This window comes from Olea europaea, chromosome 11, assembly GCF_002742605.1.
Source record: "Olea europaea var. sylvestris chromosome 11, O_europaea_v1, whole genome shotgun sequence".
In the NCBI taxonomy this organism is placed as follows: Eukaryota; Viridiplantae; Streptophyta; class Magnoliopsida; order Lamiales; family Oleaceae; genus Olea; species Olea europaea.
Window position 1 is genome coordinate 21,139,259 of NC_036247.1, and position 7,719 is coordinate 21,146,977.

A 7,719-nucleotide genomic window follows, 5' to 3' on the forward strand; every position below is an offset into this window, starting at 1 on the left:
TACTATGAAAATAGGAATAAATGTACCTTTAATTTTTATTTAAGAAAGGAAGATAAGAAAAGCGTGATTTAAAGTTTCTTGCATGATTATAATTGTAGCTTTTTGAGATTATCTAAGTGAGTAACTTTCAATTTCTTAAACTAAGTTTATTGCATTTCCTTTCCTTCAATGAGCACATGACATTTATGTGTGTATATATATATATATATCTACCTTTTTTTGCTAATATGTTCTTTGGAATTGAAGTTAGTAAAGGTTACTTGTATATAATTCTTACTAATGTATTTTTAACAATAGTTAGTTACTGAAAAATGTAATAACTTATGATATTACATTATTCGAAGAAAATTCTCTTTTGGTGTTTTCAACAATTAATCATGGAGTTCTCATTGAAAGAAAACTTTCGAGATCTGACTAGATGCCAATTTACATACACAAGAAGGCCACCATTGTTTTGTAGCTACATGCAACTCGATTGTTAAGAAACAAACGTATTTACATTTTTCAAAACCTAATTTTGAAACTTAACAAAACTTTTGTGATTTTGCTATATATTGTATGCAGAAATGTGAAAATCATCTCCTGAAGTTATCTTATGATCCTTGGGACCTAAGCTTAGTATACACGATACTATACTGCCTACAAATAATTTTTACAATGCCTTTTAACTTCCTAGTAAAAATTCAATACTTAGATATTCTTGGTAGTTGTCCTCCACCGTATAGAACAATTTGACCAAACCTTCATTTTCTATCAAGACTTGATTGAATTAGTTTAACTTGTGATATCTCAGTATTTGGTAAAGCCTCAGTCAAAGATAATACAAGGCTTGTGGATCTCGTACTGCACAGTGGCATTAGGGTTACTGAATGTGCTGGGTTTTATAATCAGTACGTTTTCCCCTTCTTGACTAAGCTTGGTTATTTTTATTCTCATATTGTGACATAATCTGTTTCTTTGTGTCTATGAAGGTAGCTGAAGAAATGAGTTTTGTCGAACAATAAAAGATATAAAGGGAGATACAACGATGGGTTAACTAGTTTTGAGAAGATTTAACAATTGATTTATTCATTTTTTTGACGCGATTATTTCTTAATAGTTAGTTGGCTAAAGAAGTTAAGAGGCTAAGGAAAGAGCGCATCCCAAAGGCTTGACTTATGATCAAATTATCTACTTATTAACTGTTGAACTTTTCGATTTGTATTTGTATGTTGTAAGTGTATACTATAATTTGATTTCAACTTATTATAATGTATGTTGAATTTTTTGTGGCAATTGATACCAAATTTAATTTAAAATTTGTGTTTTGTGAAGTTTTTTCTGCCTGATTTAGTTCATATTACAAGTTGTCGAATTCTTTCAAAAATATTAACTTCAATTATTTTAGAAAGACCACACTGCGTTTCAGGGGAAAATGACTGCAATCTTTTAAATGACTACAAATGTTTTAAAGGATTGCATCTTTCTAAAACAATTATAGTCAAAAATTAATATTTTTAAAAATTCGACACTATCTCCCTTGTTATATGAACTAAATCAAATTGAAAAAATAAACTAACATTTATTTATTTAGAAAAAAGACTAAAGTCTTTTTAGGAAAAAATGACTGTCGTTTTTTAAAACCACTGGAGTTATTTTCCTAAAATAACTTCAGTTGTTTAAAAAGAAGATAGTCTTTTTGAAAATATTGAAGTCATTTTGAAAGACTTGTAGTTGTTTTCCAATGAATTTGTAATTAAATTTGCTATCTATATTCAATTTTGAAGGACTTCGGTTATCATCGTGCTCCACTATGCACTTTTCACTCAAGTTGTTTAAAATAAAATGACTATAGTTGTTTACCTCCACAATCTTTTTCACAAAAAGACTATAGTAGTTTTAAAAGACTCGTAAAAATGACTATAGTGAGTCTTTTTAAATGACTCTAGTTGAAATTAAAAAGACTAGTCTTTTCAACAATAACTCTAAGTCGTTAGAAATACTTGTAGTTATTTTTCTATGAATTTGTTTAATTTGAAATCTATATCTTCAACAAACAATATATTTCGTTAAAAAACATATAAGAAGACGAACTTCATTATAACGATAGATTGCTTAAGTATATACTATATTTGATTTTTTTAAGTATATGACTTATAATTAATTTGAATAAGTTAGATCACCACGTGTAATGAAAGACGAGATGTCATTCAAACACATGACCTTATAAACAATGTTTGATATCAACCTATTTCATTCAAAAATATGCAAGAAGATGAACTTCAGTTATACAATTCATCATGCTTCACTAACAATGTTCAAATATACCATAATTAATTTTTAAGTATGCGACTTACAATAACGTATAATATAAGATGAGATACGAATCAAACTTTTAATATTATAGATAATGTTTAGTTTCGACCTATTTAGTTTAAAACGAATAGGAAGACATGTCATTATATGCAATTCATCGTGCTCTGTTAATAATGTTCAAGTATAGAGTATTTATTCTAAGTATATGACTTACAATTGATTTGGATAAGTTAAATTAAATGTATCATATTTTAAAGTGTGTTTGGCTTGCTTCAAAATATTTTGTTTAAAAATGTATTAAAAAATGAGTATATTATCGAAAAATGAGATGCGAATCCAAAAAACAATTCCAATCATTTAAAACCACTGCAGTCGTTTCTTGTTACAACTGAAAATGACTTCGGTCATTTTAAACGACTATAGTTTTGTTGTAATCCATAGTTAATTTGTGTTTTATGAATGTTGAACATTTTTTTCATCGTCTTTTATTTCATATGCAAATGATAAATGAAAAACACGTTTAAGCGATTGAAACTCACAACATAAAGCATACATTGTAATGTACATGGGATTGTGCTCCACTGCACATTGTTCAAGTAAACTGCATTTGATTTTTAGAAACAGCTTGTATGATGAAGTTCGTTATATACAGTTCATTGTGCTCCATTGCACATTTTTCAAGTATATAGTATTCGATTTTACGTACATGATTTGTAATTAATTTTGAATAAGTTAAACTATTAAGTGTAATAAAAGGCGAGATATCATTCAAACTGAAAAGTCATAAATGAGAAACGATTGCAAATATCTAAAACAGCTGAAGTAATTTTTCTTTTAAAAATAATTGCTAATTGTGATCTAAATGAATTTTCTTTTTGACGTGGGTTGTCCGCGACTATGGAAATCACAACCATGGGCTTTTAGGAAATGAAAAATGACTCTAGTCATTTTAAAATGATCGCAATCGTTTATCTCGTAAAACAATTGAAGTCGTTTCAAATGACTAGAGTCGTTTTACGTTTTTTTCGCAAAATGTTATAAAAAGGATATTATAATCATCATATCTAAAGGGCATTTGAGACATATCAACAATATATAAAATGATACTTTAGACATTTTAACATAACATAGGCCTTAAAAACTTAATTGGGGGTAAGTTAGGTCTCAAAAAGTTTTGAAGGATTTGATTAAATCGTTTTTTAAAATCCCCCACACAATTAAGATAGTTAGAAAATACAATTTCAAAATTAACAAATATATTTTAAAGTTTCAAAAATCAAGTCATAATTATATTTATTTAATTAAAATAAATAATTAAAAATATTTTATTAATTGAATATATTAAAGTCACAATACTATACAGTTATCACAATTATTTACTAGTCACAGTCACAAATCATAAATTTTATAGGCCACAACTATTTATCCGTTACAAATTATTAAATTAATTAATCACTCATTGTATTTCGATCACAAATTACAAATTTTGTAGGTGCGATTTATTTATTGATCACAAATTATAAAGTTGAAAGATCGCATATTATTTTTTATTACAAAATACAAATTTTATAAGTCACTAATTGTTTATAAATTATTGTTGGTTAATGGGTTTAATCATCACAATAGGAAATTCATTTTTCTTTGAAGATCAAAACCATAATAATAAGGATTTTTGGTAAGTTTGAGATCGTTGGATTACAAAATTCTCACACATAGATAGGAAAGATAATAACATTTGAAGGAGTTTTTAATGGCCCAACAGAATGCTTAATCTCTTAGATCTTCTCCCTTGCTCTCCTTTAGGCGCATTTCCCTTTTAGGAAAATAAAAAGTGGCTAATTCTCAATCTTAAAGAAATATGCTCATAAGGGACATATTTATAATGCTCAATTAGGGTTTTAAAATTGCACAAATTTTTTTTTAACTTTATTATAGTATACCAATTAAGTCACACACTTTTATTTAAGTCAAGATAGGGACCTAACTGGATTTACATGACCCAAGCTCTAGTAGATGTTTCTAATGGGGTCAACTCTTGATCAATTGAGATACATCTATTAATCTCTACTTATTCTATCGAAAAATCAAGATTGCACTCTGGAGCCTACTGATAGTTATTGAAGCAAATTATGATCTAATAACAATATTCTTTGATTATCATTCCATAAGTCGACTCCCGTTCGACAGTCAATATGTTGAAATTGGCAAAATGATTGTTTTGCCCTTTAACATGTATTGCCCTCTAAGTTCTATTTTCATACGGCAAATTCGTTGTGATCAAATTACCATATAAAGTCCAATAATCTCATCGTCGGACTACTGAGCTCAGATTTAATTTGCCTAGGAAAATACCTTAGAGTGACAATCGTCTCATCTCAATAATTAATGGATTCCACTATTGCAAGTATATGATCTTTAATTGCTTCGGCCTGATTCGCAAAGCGCCTAGATCAATCTTCTATATAAGACTTCACTCATTGGTACTTCAAATAACTTGAACTGGCAATCAAATGTACATTATTCGCTCAAAATTTAGGTGACTTATTTGATAATCTAGTTGAGTCTCATTTCGAATGATCACAAATGAGTCATCTACGCGATCTCGTTCAATGTACATCAAAACACATTATTATTCTTATTTCAAGATCTAGACAAATCTTAATAAGAGCAATGCAATCTTCTCAATATAAAACGTCCAACTTCATGCACTTATTGTGATTGTCATACTTTTGATCACATCACAAATTGTATCTTACTATACCCGAACCATCGAGTATACAATTTGTGACATCCTATATGATCATAAAACCTTAGATAATCGCTTCAAATTATAACACCCAAATAAACGAGCGTCAATTCATAATATGATTTTACAGAACATAACTCAAAGAAAAGGCATCAAATTAACAATGATCAAATCGTTGAGTCACAAATTATATCTTGATAACAAATTATCAAATTAATTGGTTACAACTTAACAAATCGTGAGTCAATAATACAAACTTAGTCACAATCTCACATTTTTTAGGTTACATATTATTTGTTGGTTACAAATTATTAATTTACCAATCACATATTATGAATTGATCACAAATTTACCAATTTATTAGCCATAATCACCCAAATAATCTATCACAAATATTATTTCACTCATCGTCACCACCAGCAGCATCACTCCACCACTATTTTCCACCACCGACACCACTCCACCCCTACAACCACCATTTGCTAAACTATATCTTCTCACACCCAACAAATTAGAAACTCGCTTGCCCCTGCTTACCCAAATCTCATTGAACCACAAAATCGTCATCGATCACCCATTCCACCGCTATATTCTTCACCAGCCACAACTTCACAGATCAATTACGGCACCTTCGTTTTCATCAACAATGCTATAGGGCTAGTCAACAATCTCACAGATCTGTCACATCACTGAAGTGTTATATATCTTACTATGATTTAGTATCGCGACGATTGTTTAGTGCCACGGTGGCATGTCGTATCCATTTCGCAGAAGCATTATTGCCATTGCTATACACGACTAAGGAAGGTGCTCTTGCATTAGCATCGTCACTACTTCGCAATGGTGATACGTGTTCTGCATAGCGCTTAAATGTACGACGGGGAACAGCAATCTTTCTCTGGATCTTAATGACGGTGTCGTTGGTGCAGAATGAGTGGTACTATGTTTCCATAATGGGTGCCAAAAAAATTGGTGCTGAATTAGGGTGCAACATTAGAAGAGAGTGGAGAGAGATTAGAAATTGTGAGCGAGTAATTAGAGTGAAAATGTGAATATTTATTAATAAATGTTAAATAATTAATTATAATCCGAATTATGAAAGATGAAACTAAGCATGTTTGATGCCCTTTTTAAACATTTTGGAATATTGATTTGATGGAGAATGTGTGATTAAAAATAAGAAAATATTTTGAATTTGCATGTAATATTATTTTATCGAAGAATTTGTGATTGAAAATAAGAGGGAAAAATATTTTAGAAATAATAAGTATTAAACATGCTCTTAAAAATCTTATTTATGAAATGCAAACTTAAAAAACAACCCTAAATATAATTTTCACTTTTAAATTTTTTTTTTTTTAAGACCCTAGCCAATGGCCTAGGTTGCCTTGGTCACAGCTAGGCTTAGTTATCATGTGCTAAAATCCTTATATTCTCTCAAACAAAATCATAGCAATCATTCAAGTTAAACAAGTATATAACATCAAAATCTTAATTTGAAATTAAAAAATCACAATATAAGTTCCATCGTCATCTAATGTCTAGAAAATTAGTCGGATCTCATAATATTATAGAAACATATGATGAAATAATGAGACATCACCGTGGTTTCAATTGTATAAAGAAAAATGAAAAATAATTTTGAACTCTTGAATTTCTTCAATAATTCTTGAACAATCTTCCTATGTTCGCTCGAATTTCAAATGATCTTCAATTTGTGTAAAGGATGTTGGTTTTTGTCTCTAAGATTCTTGTTTTCTCTATAATGAATAATAAGATTTTTGTTAGCACCCCCATAATTTAGTTAAAAACGACCCCAAATTTCATTCCATTTAGAAGTTCAGTTAGATTAGGAAACAAAAATATTTATAGTATCGGATGCCATGCAAACAGTATCCCTTGCGATCACATGGTGATGTCTTTGGAGTTGCTGAAAATAATTCTGGCATACTTGTTATCGCAATATCGCATGGTATAGATCGCGCAGTGCAAACTTTTGTTTCTAGTTCATTTTGATCCCTGAATTTCTTATTTGTTTCAGATCAAGTCCCCTCTTGCTTGCATCAGGGATACTTCATCTTTCAATTATCACAGTTTAATCCACATAATCTATAATTATTCAAACTTGGTCTGTCTTAAGTTTTGGAGATTTACAATTTAGTATCCAAACTTTCATAATTGTTCTTCTTTAATCTTTTTTATCTTCATTTTTCGTTCAACTTCGAGTTTCTCCTACAACAATCAATACTTATACAAAATTCGATAGCAATTCAATCAAAGTAACTCCCAAATACAAACTTATAAAGTCCGAATAAATTTAAAATTACACTTATCAATATGTCAATCTATCGAAATGTCACATCCTAGTGTTAAAATAAGATAAAACATGCATTTCAACATTTCAAGTAAAAGGTCCACAACTCGACTCTACTCAACACGCCTCACTTCTTACAAAATGTTATAAGTGCTCCCGGGGCATAGCCTAGTGATGCAAAGGACAGGAATGAGGTTATCTTACGCTTTGCTGGCAGCCGCACTATGAGGGTTCGATTCCTGAAACAGGGAATTGGACTTCTTGCAGGCGCAATGTACAGATAACTTTTGTTCCCTGGCCTGTTGGGGCACATCCCTCTATTTACCCCCCCCACAAAGCTCTAGGGGCGAGACGGTGAGGACTC